The sequence below is a fragment of the Amia ocellicauda genome, unplaced genomic scaffold (assembly GCF_036373705.1).
Source record: "Amia ocellicauda isolate fAmiCal2 unplaced genomic scaffold, fAmiCal2.hap1 HAP1_SCAFFOLD_58, whole genome shotgun sequence".
NCBI lineage: Eukaryota > Metazoa > Chordata > Actinopteri > Amiiformes > Amiidae > Amia > Amia ocellicauda.
Window position 1 is genome coordinate 583,213 of NW_027102988.1, and position 17,194 is coordinate 600,406.

Consider the following 17,194-nt stretch of genomic DNA (forward strand, 5'->3'; position numbering starts at 1 on the left):
CTCAAGTATAATTGCAGGCATTGATGGTTTTGTTTTCACTTTGTATTAAATATATTACTAGAAATGATTATCAATCAATTTTGGACAATCTGAAAAAAATTGTAACAAAAGCCACATTTATCAGCAATGAAGACAAAAGTGTGTCACCATCAAGTGGTTCTGACAGCCCCACAGCAAATTGTTCTGAATCTGACAAAGAATCACCAAAACAGGTGTAACACTCTTGGTCTACAATATTACAAAGACAAGGTAAAAATATATATATTGAAAACAAATATTGGTTGTAAACAATCTAATGATGCTACATTATCAGGTATATTCATAGTTATAGTTGATAATAAGAATGTAATTGAATTATGGGTGTCACAGATTCACTGACTTTATTATGTCTGTAAATTAATAAACTTAGAATTGAGACATACTGTGGTCTTTAATAACACATTTCTGTAACAAAATCACAGCCTCACTGATAATGTCTGAGTATTCCACTTAACATAATATAAGAATAGTTTGGGGATAAACTTGTTTTTTATTTACCATTGTCTTTTAGGTGGAAATATTCCCAGGCACTGGAGTTTACATTGACAAACTGTCCTGGATCCTTGCAGAGAGGTGCAGCACGAATACGTCATATGCAAGAACCCTGACGGTTGCTGTCTTTGACTTTCCAACATTACTAAAGAGCAATCTTCGTGGTGGTGGCAGAAAGAGAGATCCAACTTCGGAGACATTAAGATCCTCATTGATGTTATTGAGGATCATATACAGCTGCCTTCGGAAGGACACGACGTGTTTCAGTTGCGGGGCTTTGCAGCCCAGCGGGACCCTCTTAATGCCGGACATCAGCTGCCCGAGCCGGTGCGGATGAACAGAGGGACGTTAGACAGCGTTACCTTCCGGGCAGGAGCAGCGAGCGGCAACACCGGGGTGAAAGTGTCGTCTAACACTGTGCCATTAGCCACTAGCTGATTGAGCAGATCAGTGGTTTTTAAGAAGATAACAATGGCAGCAGACTTGATATTTTCACACCCTGCTACCTCCCCAACCGCTAACACACACTGCTCTAGGGGGCAGAACTGCACCGGAGCGATCTTGACTCCATGGCGTCGGGTCAGTTTTTCTTATCAAAGACGCATTCAGGGGGTCCGACCCCCCGACCCGGGAAGAACTACCGGTACTCCCCCCTCCCCTCCCCTGTTCCCCCACAATAAGAAAAGCACTGAAAACAGAAGACAAAATAAACAAACTGAAAAAAGTAAAGCAACAAAAAAACGCAGCCAAAGGACAGAGCTCTCAGCAGCACTCCCGCTCACTGCAGACCCCTCCCACACACTCCCAGCTGAGAGAGAGAGAGAGAGAGAGTGTTAGTGTCTGTCTGTCTCTCTCTCTCTGTAGATGCATCATAGGGAACATATGTAACAATCTCTCTTTTTGTTTACCAAAAATGAGAATTAATGTATTTCAAGTGGGTGTTGCCTTGGTTGGAAACGTTTTAAGATTATTTATGAAGTGTAAAGTGGATTTGTCTCAGTTCTCTGTAGTTTTCAATGTATGTGCCATTCAGTAGCGTTCATGTTACAGATATGCCCTATGCAGTGGTAGGGTCAATAAAATGTCAGTAAAACTTTATTTTAGCAATTATGGAGGGGAAGAACTGCAAATAGAGGGTCCCCACTAATTATCTAACTTACCAACAACGTTTAAAATTAGGTCTTGCGAAGCTGCCAAATAATGCTGTATAATCGTATGTGTCTTCATACAACGGCTGCTATAGTCTGATAGCTTTGATTATATATATATATATATATATATATTTCTTGTGAACCACAAATGCTATTTGCTTGATTTTTACAGAGTATGTTATAAATACCATTCTTATGAAGCCTGACAAATTGTATGCTGTAATTATGAATATTTTCAAATCATTTGTTTGTTTTTCCTAACATGTTACAAATGTTCCCTATGTGAAAGATGCATTATATCTTAATAATGTCTAAACAATTAAAGATATACAGATTATTATTTTTGGTAAAGTTATAATACATTGCTATTAACTATGTGTGTCAGTAAAAGTTTAAATTTCCTAAAGGATTTTTATTGATCTTGCAAAATAAGTGTTTAGGGAACATTTGTAACATAGAGGTGGGTTAGCCACCGAGTAAGGGCAGCGGCTCCGGCTCCAGCACCATCACCATGTCGCTGGAAAAGCACTAAGTGAGCTCACAGTGAGCTCAGTGTAATGTCTGCTCTGGTGAGCTCACAGTGTGACCTAGTCGTGAGTTCACGTCTTCACTGGGTAGTCCTTGACAACTTAATTGACTCAAATCTTGGGCTTAATTGGTCAAAATGACCATTGGTTGAAGGTACTCAGGGACTGATGTGTAGAGAGACTTATTAAACCTGCAGGATTGTGGTTTTCCCAGATCAGAATTAACCAGATCACCACAAAGGAACATGGTAGGTGCTATTGCAACACACATTACACAAATACATTGAAATCCAAGTTTGCAGTGGTCCTTGGGCCATTGTGTGGTGATCCAGATCACTTCAGCAGGAATTTTGCAGCGGTCTGGACTACCTCTCTCTCTCTCTCTCTCTCAATTCAGTGCATTTGTATTGTCAAAGCAATTGGACATGCATACATACATACATACGTCTGATGAGTCTCGATTTCAGAGTCAGAATTTGGTGTATACAGAATGAGAACATGGATCCATCATGCCTTGTTACCACTGTGCAGGCTGGTGGTGGTGGTGTAATGGTGTGGGGGATGTTTTCTTGGCACACTTTAGGCCCCTTAGTGCCAATCGGGCATCGTTTAAATGCCACGGCCCATTGTTTCTGACCATGTCCATCCCTTTATGACCACCATGTACCCGTCCTCTGATGGCTACTTCCAGCAGGATAATGCACCATGTCACAAAGGTCGAATCATTTCAAATTGGTTTCTTGAACATGACAATGAGTTCACTGTACTAAACTGGCAACCACAGTCACCAGATCTCAACCCAATAGAGCATCTTTGGGATGTGGTGTGTAGCGTTATGTTGGGTGTATTTGGATAAGAGTATTTGGGCTCTGAGCTGAAGCACGGATCTAAAGAAGACCTCTCCCCCCCAAAGTTATCAGATTTCCTTAGCTCATCAGCTTGGAACTGGTTTGCATCAAAGTGACAGTTTTGGGGAGGATGGCACCGAGAAGAGGCCAAATAGTTTGTTATTCTGCTATGAGATGTCTGGAGAAAGGGGCCTGTTGGTGATAAAAACTCTTTGAAGTGGATGAGAGCTGAAATCCCGACATAGAGCTACGAACCCAGGCCAACCGGCATTTCCAAAAGATGGCATGGATTGACATCAGTCATAAATCAAGCCCCCCTCCAATAGGACACTGGGGGCTGAAACCGAAATCCAATCTCAAGAACTCAGGAACCAATCACCTATTGATCTGACAGACTATAAAGGACAAACACGGCCTTTCTTTCTCTCTCTCTCTCACCTGAACCAGTAACTCGCTGCCACAGCATAACCTGTAGCTCTGTTGCCAGAACCGGAATCAGAAACCAACCAAGTCTTTGCCGGCAACAGAAGAGTTAAACTGGGAGAAGGAGATTGAGCCGTACGAAGAATTCTTTTAAAGGACTTTATTAAATAAAGAACTTTACAGACTGCACTGCCCGCCTGTGCCCACCTGATCAGTGGAGTTTTACAGCTGGACAATTGACTAAGTTGACTGAATACGAAAGTGTCAGTCATTTAAATAGCTATTTGAGTCTTAAGAAACTTGACCCTTGGAACAAACAGGGCCCTGCTTTCCTCAAAGACTTCATCTTCAAGTAACTACGGTGGAACCCCAGCTTACAAAGAAGATTTTGTGCACAACCTTGGAGCCTTCAAACCAGTGGAAAATCTGTTTGGAAACGACTCTACTTTCGCGAAACCCCAACTTCCAGGTGCATCGACTGAGTGGAAGTTCTTGGACAAAGCCGAACCGGACTGCCTTTGTTCCAACCACACGGAACTCGTGCCGTGTGCTGTTATCTGAGCCGGAAGCCAGAGAGGCCTATCTGCGACGAAGTTCACATAAGTTTAACAGTTTGGAGTTCATGATTCATGACATTTGAGAAATCAATTAGAAATGTTAATCTGTGATTCATAACTCTAGAATGTGTAATATCATTTAGTTTTCTTAAATATAAATGTGTGTTGCATTAAACTGTTTTGTTGATAATTTTAGAAATAAAATCTGTCAACGCCGAGAAATATCTTCTCATTCCTGTTTTACTGTTTATTCTGAAATTGACACAAGTTAATAGACATTAGATTAGTGGTGGCCCTGCCTATCCTTAATCATTGAATAATAATCAGTTAAGGGAAATTGTGGTAACAAGTAATGATAGGATCTTTCTTGGCACCTAAACGTAAATGAGACTGATATATATATATATATATATATATATATATATATATATATATATATATATATATATAATGAGAAGTTACCTGACATAAATACTAACCTGCGTAGTTATTTAATGTGTGACTAATAATACTAACGAGAGACTCACCTTCGTCTTACTAACCGGTATTGTAGTCAATGTGTTTATAACCTTTTTTGTTTAACGATTTGTGTGTTATCATATGCGATCCCATGGTCTTTGATTTGGTCACGGAAGTGATTTGTCTTTGATTTGTTGATCTAGAGTTGAATTTTAATTAGTTTTTCCCTTTTGTATAATTAGTGTAGTGCTACATTTAGTCTTTGTTTTGAATAAATTTGACAATTTATATCTTTGGAAATGGTGTCTGCGTCAAATTATTACAGAAATTGAGTTCTACAAGATTCCAGGATTCGTGATAAGGTGATACTATAAATACACTTCTATAATTGAAATTTATAAGTGTACCTTACGCTACATAATTGGTGCCCCGTGAGAGGAATCTTAGACTGAAAAGAACTAAGTTCTGTAATAGTTATTGGAGAGCTTTGTCCAGAAATCCAGATTCCAAAGGTTAGTAACAAGAAAACTTTTGTAGGCACGATACACTGTTTGTACTCTAGGGGACGCTCTAGAATTGCCCACGTGGTATGTGTATTTTTCTTTTTTTTTTTTTTTTTGCTGGAAGTTCTGTCAATACCCTCCAGCCTTTAAGAGACATCATGCAGCCAGGCCTCTTGGCTTGCGGCCACACCGTTCTGAACGCGCCCGATTTCATCAGATCTCGGAAGCTAAATGGAGCAGCGCCTGATCAGTACTTGGATGGGAGACCTCCTGGAAATACCAGGTACTGCAAGCTTTTTACGTCTCCTGGGTAACTTCATCGTAGATCTTAATACTCTCATTCTGTCTGGAGGAGATATAATTGATGAAATGTACACGTACCCGGCTACTTTCAACACCCTTTGCTGCACTGATATTTTTTCCTCCATTTTTCTTTTTCTTTTTTCTTTTTTCTGGAAGTTCCGTCAATATCCGCCAGCCTTTAAGAGACATCATGCAACCAGGCCTCTCGGCTTGCGGACACACAGTCCTGAACGCGCCCGATCTCGTCAGATCTCGGAAACTAAACGGGGCAGGACCTGGTCAGTACTTGGATGGGAGATCTCCAGGAAATACCAGGTGCTGCCAGCTTTTTACGTCTCCTGGGGAACTTCATCGTAGCTCTTAATACTCTCTTTCTGTCTGGAGAAGATATAATTGAAGAATTGTACACGTACCCGGCTACTTTCAACACCCTTTGCTGCACTGGTATTTTTCCCTCTATTTTTCTTTTTTTTTTTGCTGGAAGTTCCGTCAATACCCGCCAGCCTTTAAGAGACATCATGCAGCCAGGCCTCTTGGCTTGCGGCCACACCATCCTGAACGCGACCGATCTCGTCAGATCTCGGAAGCTAAACGGGGCAGGACCTGGTCAGTACTTGAATGTGAGACCTCCTGGAAATACCTGGTGCTGCAAGCTTTTACGTCTCCTGGGTAACTTCATCGTAGCTCTTAATACTCTCTTTCTGTCTGAAGGAGATATAATTGAAGTATTATTCACATACCCGGCTTCTTTCAACACCCTTTGCTGCACTGGTATTTTTCCCTTCATTTTTCTTTTTTTTTTTTTGTTGGAAGTTCCATCAATACCCGCCAGCCTTTAAGAGATATCATGCAGCCAGCCCTCTTGGCTTGCGTCCACACCGTCCTGAACGCGCCCGATCTCGACAGATCTCGGAAGCTAAACGGGGCAGGGCCTGGTCAGTACTTTGATGGGTGATCTCCTGGAAATACCAGGTGCTGCCAGCTTTTTACGTCTCCTGGGAAACTTCATCGTAGCTCTTAATACTCTCTTTCTGTCTGGAGGTGTTATAATTTAGGAATTGTACACGTACCCGGCTACTATCAACAGCCTTTGCTGCACTGATATTTTTCCCTCCATTTTTCTTTATTTTTATTTTTTTTTGCTGGAAGTTCCGTCAATACCCGCCAGCCTTTAAGAGACATCATGCAGCCAGGCCTCTTTGCTTGCGGCCACACTGTCCTGAACGCGCCCAATCTTGTGAGATCTTGGAAGCAAATCGTGGCAGGGCCTGGTCAGTATTTGGATGGGTGACCTCCTGGAAATACCAGGTACTGCAAGCTTTTTACGTCTCCTGGGTAACTTCATTGTAGCTCTTAATTCTCTCTTTCTGTCTGGAGGAGATATAATTGAAGAATTGTACACGTACCCGGCTTCTTTCAACACCCTTTGCTGCACTGATATTTTTCCATCCATTTTTCTTTTTTTTTTTTGCTGGAAGTTCCGTCAATACCCGCCAGCCTTTAAGAGACATCATGCAGCCAGGCGTCTCGGCTTGCGGCCTCACCGTCCTGAACGCTACCGATCTTGTCAGATCTCGGAAGCTAAACGGGGCAGGGCCTGGTCAGTACTTGGATGGGTGACCTCCTGGAAATACCAGGTGCTGCAAGCTTTTTATGTCTCCTGGGTAACTTCATTGTAGCTCTTAATTCTCTCTTTCTGTCTGGAGGAGATATAATTGAAGAAATGTACACGTACCCGGCTACTTTCAACACCCTTTGCTGAACTGATATTTTTCCCTCCATTTTTCTTTTTTTATTTGCTGGAAGTTCCGTCAACACCCGTCTGCCTTAAAGAGACATCATGCAGCCAGGCCTCTCGGCTTGCGGCTACACCGTCCTGGACGCACCCCGTCTCGTCAGATCTCGGAACTTAAACGGGTCAGGGCCTGGTCAGTACTTGGATGGGAGACCTCCTGGAAATACCAGGTGCTGCAAGCTTTTTACGTCACTTGGGTAACTTCATCGTAGCTCTTAATACTCTCTTTCTGTCTGGAGGAGATATAATTGAAGAATTTTACACGTACCCCGCTACTTACAACACCCTTTGCTGCACTGATATTGTTCCCTCCATTTTTTTTTTTTTTTTTTTTTTTTTGCTGGAAGTTCCGTCAATACCCACCAGCCTTTAAGCGACATCATGCAGCCAGGCCTCTCTGCTTTTGGCCACACCATCCTGAACGCGCCCGATCTCGTCAGATCTCGGAAGCTAAACGGGGCAGGCGACCGATTGTCATTTCTCACTACTTCTTTCTTAGCAGACGCCCTCTTCCTGTGCGACTTGCCAAGGCACAAGAGATTTTTATAATGGTGCAATTCAGAATCAAATTACCCACCAAGGCTTAGTACCAATGACGTGTTCAAGACGTTACACAGGTGCAGTGGAGAAATCTACAGGTCACGCACGTCCTGCAGCCCACATTGTGAGCTAATCATTGCAGACCAGGTATGGAGTCATCGTTAATGGCTCAGGGGAGGGGGGCTGTAAGGGAACATCAAGATACGATACGATACGATACGATACACCTCACCTCACCAGCGCAGCCCCGGCCGCTCCGCCTGGCGGCTGGCAGGGGGGAAGCATCTCTGCCCACTACTTCGGCGTATCGGGGATTGTAGTGGATTTCTGCTCCGTTTTCCAATGACACTTGGGATTACGGTTGATTGATTACCTCTCCGGATTTGCACATTCCCCCAGCATGCCTCTGCCCGGCATGGGGATGGGGTGAAGTGTCCCTGTCTGCCATGGTGGTACGGACGTTTGGTGAAAGAGAGGCGCTAGAGTCTCTCCAGGGAAGGCCCCCGGCCTCACCGCCAACGAGCAGGGAGTGGGACAGGCTTCCCGGCCCCAAACAGCGAGTCGCCTCGCTCCCCCGGCCCACCTGGGTACAAAGGCGGGTGCTCTCTAACCCAGCCCTTGTGTTCGCGACGGCAATACGTATAATAAAACTGGAACGATACAGAGAAGATTTGCATGGCCCCTGTGCAAGGATGACACGCAAATTCGTGAAGCGTTCCATATCTTGGTCAGTTTCTCGGTAGCGCGCCGGTTCCCATTGTCCTTGCGGGCATCTGGTGCTTGCGTCGCGGGCGGTTTCTCACACCGTGGGTATCTCTCCCTCTCGCGCCCGTGCTCGGTGGTGTCGAGTCCTCTCGCACTCCTGCGTCACAGCGGATCTCTCGACCCCGTTCGGCGCAAGCGAATTTTCCCTCCGTTTTTGTTCTTTCCACTGCTAGCGCTGCCTCTGTGAAGGCGGATGGTGCTTGTGAGAAGTCAACAGCGTGTCCACCGAAAAGGGTGTCTGACTCCTGGTTTTGGATCCGGAAGGGTTGATAACAGACCGAAACGGTTACAATATGATACTGCTTAGATTAATTGTGAATATGTATTGTGATCGTGCTCGGCTCAGGTGTGCGTTCAGTCCGCACACAAAACATTTCGGTCGCGAAACGTCTAATCAAATCGAATAAAATGGCGGGGATAGCATGTTTGATCCGTGTGCTATTGTTTTTCAACAATTGTAATGCCCTTTGTAACGTTTAACCACTTCGTTACATACAGCTTGTTATAGGATATTTTGAACTGAACCTATTTTGCTGTGAATTTATATTTACTGCGAATAGTTTATTGTGGCTGGTCTTGGTCTGTCTGCACTAAATAAATGATTTGTATCAAGGGATTATTTAGTTTGTCTGTGTACTTTTTTACCTAACCACTAAAGGCCACTCCTTGCACTTCACACATTTGCCCTTTTAATTACTCCCTTACTGACATACATTAACATGCAATGTGCGTGTGATAATAGTTTTAGCAGCCTGTTGCCATTCAGGTGAGACAATAACTAGTAAATCCTTTTATTTATTTTTTCATGTTGGTGCGCCGCGAAGGTTTTTGGTCTCAGCAAAGTGTGCCGTGGCATTACAACGCTTGGGAACCACTGGCTTGGCTTGTTGGGCATCCAGGTATGCACTGAGATTACGATCGGCACGATGATTGTCGTTCTCAGGAGAATTGTGTTTCTTTGCTGATCACGTTCTCTGTCGCTTTTTACACAGTTCTTACAAGTGGCACATTGGGGATGAGGAGCAGAGCATGCTGACACGCATAGCTGTGGACTTCTGCATGGCATGGGGCCACAGGTCATTCCAAGTATTTCAAGACGACTGCAAATGTGTGGACACGTTGTGTTGGCCCAACCCTCACAGATTGTGCCAAGTCAAGTAGAGATGCATGTTGTGCTGTTCTAAAGTGACACGTCGTCAACGGCAAAAACACCTCTCAGAGTTCCTGGCTTGACTTGCCTCTGGAAGACAACAGGCTGGATATTTGCCGAAAGAAGCAAAGAGGACTAGACACCTCGCCTAGACGCAACTGCAGATTTCATTGTCATTTTACCATCATGGCCCTCGGTCAACAAGGCACCCAAACAGGGACTTGAACCCTGGACCCTCGGATTAAAAGTCTGATGCTCTACCGGCTGAACTACCCGGGCTTCAGTGAGGTGCTTCACAATGTGTTGGCTTCATGATATTTCCAGACCGCTTTCTGGACGGTTTAGAAAACTGGGCTCAGGGTGAAAAGGGTCACATGCATATGAGATGTGTGGGCAATGCGAGTTCTCCACAACAAATCCGAATTTCCGGGGTTTTTTCCTTGTCCTCATGCAATTCCAATGGCTTGACATTTGGGAGCTCGTCCAAAACCGATGTCAAACCATAATCACGCCTTTCTTCGAGCCGGAATTGAACCAGCGACCTAAGGAAGCCCGCTGCCTGAAACCTACAGTCCTCCACTCTACCAACTGAGCTATCAAAGGGAAGCTTCTCACCGTCTTCCTCTGGAAGTCTCTGTGGCCGTGCAAAGCCAAGAAGCACCGTGGCTTGGCTCAGTGGTTTTCAACCCGTGTACCGTGAGTACTACCCAATTGTGTCGTGAGATTTTTATCCCCTGAAAAATATTATGTCATTTTGTTTGGTCAACTTCATAAATCTTGTATCAAATCAAACTTATTCAAATGTGTGAAAATATTACATTTATACATCACCTGTAGAAAGCGTTTCATAACTGAAATGTTGTGTTTGCCGGACTGAACGCACACCTACACTGAGTTGCAGTGCTATCAGTTGTATCGTAAGGTACACTTATAAATTTCAATTTAAGAAGTGAATTTATAGTATCACCTTATCACGAATCCTGGAATCTTGTAGAACTCAATTTCTGTAATAATTGGACACAGACACCAATTCCAAAGATATAAATTGTTAAATTTATTCAAAACCAAAGACTAAATGTAGCACTACACTAATTATACAAAAGGGAAAAGCTAATTAAAATTCAACTCTAGATCAACAAATCAAAGACAAATCACTTCCGTGACCAAATCAAAGACCATGGGATCGCATATGATAACACACAAATCGTTAAACAAAAAAGGTTATAAACACATTAACTACAATACCGGTTAGTAAGACGAAGGTGAGTCTCTCGTTAGTATTGTTAGTCAGACATTAAATAACTACGCAGGTTAGTATTTATGTCAGGTAACTTCTCGTGATATATATATCAGTCTCATTTACGTTTAGGTGCCGAGAGAGATCCTATCATTACTTGTTACCACAATTTCCCTTAACTGATTATTATTCAATGATCAAGGATAGGCAGGGCCACCAATAATCTAACATCTATTGACTTGTGTCAATTTCAGACTAAACAGTTAAACAGGAATGAGAAGATATTTCTCGGGGTTGACAGATTTTATTTCTAAAATTATCAACAAAACAGTTTAATGCAACACACATTTATATTTAAGAAAACTAAATGATATTACACATTCAAGAGTTATGAATCACAGAATAACATTTCTAATTGATTTCTCAAATGTCATGAATCATGAACTCCAAACTGTTAAACTTATCTGAACTTCGTCGCAGAGAGGCCTCTCTGTCTTCGGGCTCAGATCACAGCACACGGCACATGGTCCGTGTGGTTTGGAACAAAGGCAGTGCGGTTCGGCTTTGTCCAAGAACTTCCACTCAGTCGATGCACCTGGAAGTTGGGGTTTCGCGAAATTAGAGTCTTTTCCAAACAGATTTTCCACTGGTTTGAAGGCTCCAAGGTTGTGCACAAAATCTTCTTTGTAAGCAGGGTTCCACCGTAGTTACTTGAAGACAAAGTCTTTGAGGAAAGCAGGGCCCTGTTCGTTCCAAGGGTCAAGTTTCTTAAGACTCAAATAGCTATTTAAATGACTGAACACTTTCATATACATTCGACTTACTCAATTGTCCAGCTGTAAAACTCCACTGATCAGGTGGGCACAGGCGGGCATGCGCAGTCTGTAAAGTTCTTTATTTAATAAAGTCCTTTAAAAGAATTCTTCGTACGGCTCAATCTCCTTCTCCCAGTTTAACTCTTCTGTTGCTGGCAAAGACTTGGTTGGTTTCTGGTTCCGGTTCGGGCAACAGAGCTACAGGTTGAGCTGTGGCAGCGAGTTACTGGTTCAGGTGAGAGAGAAAGAGAGAGAGAGAGAGAGAGAGAGAGAGAGAGACTGTGCACTGTTCCTTATAGTCTGTCAGATCAATAGGTGATTGGTTCTTGAGTTCTTGAGATTGGATTTCGGTTTCAGCCCCCAGTGTCCTAATGGAGGGGGGCTTGATTTATGACTGATGTCAATCCATGCCATCTTTTGGAAATGCCGGTTGGCCCGGGTTCATAGCTCTATGTCGGGATTTCGGCTCTCGTCCACTTCAAAGAGTTTTTATCACCTACAGGCCCCTTTCTCCAGACATCTCATAGCAGGATTCAACCTATTTGGCCTCTTCTCGGTGCCATCCTCCCCAAAACTGTCACTTTGTCTCATTTGGCTTTGGTTTCCCCCCTCTGTGTTGAATAATCGGGCTCTAAATAGCCCCGGCGTTTCTCCTGCAGTTCTTCGTTCTTTCCACTGCTAGCGCTGCCTTTGTGAAGGCAGATGGTGCTTGTGAGAAGTCAACAGCGTGTCCACCGAAAAGGGTGTCTGACTCCTGGTTTTGGATCCGGAAGGGTTGATAACAGACCGAAACGGTTACAATATGATACTGCTTAGATTAACTGTGGATATGTATTGTGATCGTGCTCGGCTCAGGTGTGCATTCAGTCTGCACACAAAACATTTCGGTCGCGAAACGTCTAATCAAATCGAATAAAACGGCGGGGATAGCATGTTTGATCCGTGTGCTATTGTTTTTCAACAATTGTAATGCCCTTTGTAACGTTTAACCACTTCGTTAAATACAGCTTGTTATAGGATATTGTGAACTGAACCTATTTTGCTGTGAATTTATATTTACTGCGAATAGTTTATTGTGGCTGGTCTTGGTCTGTCTGCACTAAATAAATGATTTGTATCAAGGGATTATTTAGTTTGTCTGTGTACTATTTTACCTAACCACTAAGGGCCACTCCTTGCACTTCACACATTTGCCCTTTTAATTACTCCCTTACTGACATACATTAACATGCAATGTGCGTGTGATAATAGTTTTAGCAGCCTGTTGCCATTCAGGTGAGACAATAACTAGTAAATCCTTTTATTTATTTTTTCATGTTGGTGCGCCGCGAAGGTTTTTGGTCTCAGCAAAGTGTGCCGTGGCATTACAACGCTTGGGAACCACTGGCTTGGCTTGTTGGGCATCCAGGTATGCACTGAGATTACGATCGGCACGATGATTGTCGTTCTCAGGAGAATTGTGTTTCTTTGCTGATCACGTTCTCTGTCGCTTTTTACACAGTTCTTACAAGTGGCACATTGGGGATGAGGAGCAGAGCATGCTGACATGCATAGCTGTGGACTTCTGCATGGCATGGGGCCACAGGTCATTCCAAGTATTTCAAGACGCCTGCAAATGTGTGGACACGTTGTGTTGGCCCAACCCTCACAGATTGTGCCAAGTCAAGTAGAGATGCATGTTGTGCTGTTCTAAAGTGACACGTCGTCAACGGCAAAAACATCTCTAAGAGTTCCTGGCTTGACTTGCCTCTGGAAGACAACACTTGCCCAGGCTGGATATTGAAAAGGGTCACATGCATATGAGATGTTTGGCCAATGCAAGTTCTCCACAGCAAATCCAAATTTCCGGTGTTTTCTCCTTGTCCTCATGCAATTCCAATGGCTTGACATTTGGGAGCTCGTCCAAAACCGATGTCAAACCATAATCACGCCTTCCTTCGAGCCGGAATTGAACCAGCGACCTAAGGATGCCCGCTGTCTGAAACCTACAGTCCTCCGCTCTACCAACTGAGCTATCGAAGGGAAGCTTCTCACCGTCTTCCCCTGGCAGTCTCAGTGGCCGTGCAAAGCCATGAAGCACCGTGGCTTGGCTCAGTGGTTTTCAACCCGTGTGCCGTGAGGACTACCCAATTGTGTCGTGAGATTTTTATCCCCTGAAAAATATTATGTCATTTTGTTTGGTCAACTTCATAAATCTTGTATCAAATCAAACTTATTCAAATGTGTGAAAATATTACATTTATACATCACCTGTAGAAAGCGTTTCATAACTGAAATGTTGTGTTTGCCGGACTGAACGCACACCTACACTGAGTTGCAGTGCTATCAGTTGTATCGTAAGGTACACTTATAAATTTCAATTTAAGAAGTGAATTTATAGTATCACCTTATCACGAATCCTGGAATCTTGTAGAACTCAATTTCTGTAATAATTGGACACAGACACCAATTCCAAAGATATAAATTGTTAAATTTATTCAAAAACAAAGACTAAATGTAGCACTACACTAATTATACAAAAGGGAAAAGCTAATTAAAATTCAACTCTAGATCAACAAATCAAAGACAAATCACTTCCGTGACCAAATCAAAGACCATGGGATCGCATATGATAACACACAAATCGTTAAACAAAAAAGGTTATAAACACATTAACTACAATACCGGTTAGTAAGACGAAGGTGAGTCTCTCGTTAGTATTGTTAGTCAGACATTAAATAACTACGCAGGTTAGTATTTATGTCAGGTAACTTCTCGTTATATATATATCAGTCTCATTTACGTTTAGGTGCCGAGAAAGATCCTATCATTACTTGTTACCACAATTTCCCTTAACTGATTATTATTCAATGATCAAGGATAGGCAGGGCCACCAATAATCTAACGTCTATTGACTTGTGTCAATTTCAGACTAAACAGTTAAACAGGAATGAGAAGATATTTCTCGGGGTTGACAGATTTTATTTCTAAAATTATCAACAGAACAGTTTAATGCAACACACATTTATATTTAAGAAAACTAAATGATATTACACATTCTAGAGTTTTGAATCACAGAATAACATTTCTAATTGATTTCTCAAATGTCATGAATCATGAACTCCAAACTGTTAAACTTATCTGAACTTCGTCGCAGAGAGGCCTCTCTGTCTTCGGGCTCAGATCACAGCACACGGCACATGGTCCGTGTGGTTTGGAACAAAGGCAGTGCGGTTCGGCTTTGTCCGAGAACTTCCACTCAGTCGATGCACCTGGAAATTGGGGTTTCGCGAAATTAGAGTCTTTTCCAAACAGATTTTCCACTGGTTTGAAGGCTCCAAGGTTGTGCACAAAATCTTCTTTGTAAGCAGGGTTCCACCGTAGTTACTTGAAGACAAAGTCTTTGAGGAAAGCAGGGCCCTGTTCGTTCCAAGGGTCAAGTTTCTTAAGACTCAAATAGCTATTTAAATGACTGAACACTTTCATATACATTCGACTTACTCAATTGTCCAGCTGTAAAACTCCACTGATCAGGTGGGCACAGGCGGGCATGCGCAGTCTGTAAAGTTCTTTATTTAATAAAGTCCTTTAATAGAATTCTTCGTACGGCTCAATCTCCTTCTCCCAGTTTAACTCTTCTGTTGCCGGCAAAGACTTGGTTGGTTTCTGGTTCCGGTTCGGGCAACAGAGCTACAGGTTGAGCTGTGGCAGCGAGTTACTGGTTCAGGTGAGAGAGAAAGAGAGAGAGAGAGAGAGAGAGAGAGACTGTGCACTGTTCCTTATAGTCTGTCAGATCAATAGGTGATTGGTTCTTGAGTTCTTGAGATTGGATTTCGGTTTCAGCCCCCAGTGTCCTAATGGAGGGGGGCTTGATTTATGACTGATGTCAATCCATGCCATCTTTTGGAAATGCCGGTTGGCCCGGGTTCGTAGCTCTATGTCGGGATTTCGGCTCTCGTCCACTTCAAAGAGTTTTTATCACCTACAGGCCCCTTTCTCCAGACATCTCATAGCAGGATTCAACCTATTTGGCCTCTTCTCGGTGCCATCCTCCCCAAAACTGTCACTTTGATGCAAACCAGTTCCAAGCTGATGAGCAAAGGAAATCTGATAACTTTGGGGGTGGAGAGGTCTTCTTTAGATCAGTGCTTCAGCTCAGAGCCCGAATGCTCTTATCAAAATAAACCCAACATAACGCTACACAGTGGAACTGCAAGGCAATTGATTAAAGGGACATGTGGTGAATTCCTTTTTATCTTTATACTGTTGTTGGATGTCTCCTGTTCCTCTAAGTCTCATTTGGCCTTGGTTTTCCCCCTCTGTGTTGAATAATCGGGCTCTAAATAGCCCCGGCGTTTCTCCTGCAGTTCTTCGTTCTTTCCACTGCTAGCGCTGCCTTTGTGCAGCTTGTTATAGGATATTGTGAACTGAACCTATTTTGCTGTGAATTTATATTTACTGCGAATAGTTTATTGTGGCTGGTCTTGGTCTGTCTGCACTAAATAAATGATTTGTATCAAGGGATTATTTAGTTTGTCTGTGTACTTTTTTACCTAACCACTAAGGTCCACTCCTTGCACTTCACACATTTGCCCTTTTAATTACTCCCTTACTGACATACTTTAACATGCAATGTGCGTGTGATAATAGTTTTAGCAGCCTGTTGCCATTCAGGTGAGACAATACCTAGTAAATCCTTTTTTTTTTTTTCATGTTGGTGCGCCGCGAAGGTTTTTGGTCTCAGCAAAGTGTGCCGTGGCATTACAACGCTTGGGAACCACTGGCTTGGCTTGTTGGGCATCCAGGTATGCACTGAGATTACGATCGGCACGATGATTGTCGTTCTCAGGAGAATTGTGTTTCTTTGCTGATCACGTTCTCTGTCGCTTTTTACACAGTTCTTACAAGTGGCACATTGGGGATGAAGAGCAGAGCATGCTGACACGCATAGCTGTGGACTTCTGCATGGCATGGGGCCACAGGTCATTCCAAGTATTTCAAGACGCCTGCAAATGTGTGGACACGTTGTGTTGGCCCAACCCTCACAGATTGTGCCAAGTCAAGTAGAGATGCATGTTGTGCTGTTCTAAAGTGACACGTCGTCAACAGCAAAAACATCTCTCAGAGTTCCTGGCTTGACTTGCCTCTGGAAGACAACACTTGCCCAGGCTGGATATTTGCCGAAAGAAGCAAAGAGGACTAGACACCTTGCCTAGACGCAACTGCATATTTCATTGTCACCTGGAAGGCCATCCAGGCTTTTCACCATCATGGCCCTCGGTCAACAAGGCGCCCGAACAGGGACTCGAACCCTGGACCCTCAGATTAAAAGTCTGATGCTCTAACACACAAATCGTTAAACAAAAAAGGTTATAAACACATTAACTACAATACCGGTTAGTAAGACGAAGGTGAGTCTCTCGTTAGTATTGTTAGTCAGACATTAAATAAGTACGCAGGTTAGTATTTATGTCAGGTAACTTCTCGTTATATATATATCAGTCTCATTTACGTTTAGGTGCCGAGAAAGATCCTATCGTTACTTGTTACCACAATTTCCCTTAACTGATTATTATTCAATGATCAAGGATAGGCAGGGCCACCAATAATC

The 17,194-nt window shown here is 43.1% G+C and overlaps 4 non-coding genes and 7 pseudogenes across 4 annotated transcripts; 8 read left to right on the top strand and 3 right to left on the bottom strand.

Moving 5' to 3' along the window:
* Window positions 1–5,175: 5,175 nt before the first annotated feature.
* On the top strand, window positions 5,176–5,294 carry LOC136738669 (uncharacterized; annotated as a pseudogene).
* Window positions 5,295–5,510: 216 nt separating this feature from the next.
* LOC136738748 (uncharacterized) lies at window positions 5,511–5,629 on the top strand (annotated as a pseudogene).
* A 209-nt stretch (window positions 5,630–5,838) lies between these two features.
* On the top strand, window positions 5,839–5,957 carry LOC136738662 (uncharacterized; annotated as a pseudogene).
* A 210-nt stretch (window positions 5,958–6,167) lies between these two features.
* Window positions 6,168–6,286, top strand: LOC136738666 (uncharacterized; annotated as a pseudogene).
* A 217-nt stretch (window positions 6,287–6,503) lies between these two features.
* Window positions 6,504–6,622, top strand: LOC136738698 (uncharacterized; annotated as a pseudogene).
* A 210-nt stretch (window positions 6,623–6,832) lies between these two features.
* LOC136738629 (uncharacterized) lies at window positions 6,833–6,951 on the top strand (annotated as a pseudogene).
* A 209-nt stretch (window positions 6,952–7,160) lies between these two features.
* LOC136738671 (uncharacterized) lies at window positions 7,161–7,279 on the top strand (annotated as a pseudogene).
* Window positions 7,280–8,257: 978 nt separating this feature from the next.
* On the top strand, window positions 8,258–8,364 carry LOC136738817 (U6 spliceosomal RNA). Its single transcript, XR_010812711.1, has one exon. It is a non-coding gene; the product is annotated as a U6 spliceosomal RNA (small nuclear RNA).
* A 1,394-nt stretch (window positions 8,365–9,758) lies between these two features.
* On the bottom strand, window positions 9,759–9,831 carry trnak-uuu (transfer RNA lysine (anticodon UUU)). The gene has a single exon. It is a non-coding gene; the product is annotated as a tRNA-Lys (tRNA).
* Window positions 9,832–10,066: 235 nt separating this feature from the next.
* trnay-gua (transfer RNA tyrosine (anticodon GUA)) lies at window positions 10,067–10,155 on the bottom strand. The gene is given in 2 exon segments: window positions 10,067–10,102; window positions 10,119–10,155. It is a non-coding gene; the product is annotated as a tRNA-Tyr (tRNA).
* Window positions 10,156–13,537: 3,382 nt separating this feature from the next.
* trnay-gua (transfer RNA tyrosine (anticodon GUA)) lies at window positions 13,538–13,626 on the bottom strand. Its single transcript is given in 2 exon segments — window positions 13,538–13,573; window positions 13,590–13,626. It is a non-coding gene; the product is annotated as a tRNA-Tyr (tRNA).
* Between the last annotated feature and the right edge of the window lie 3,568 nt (window positions 13,627–17,194).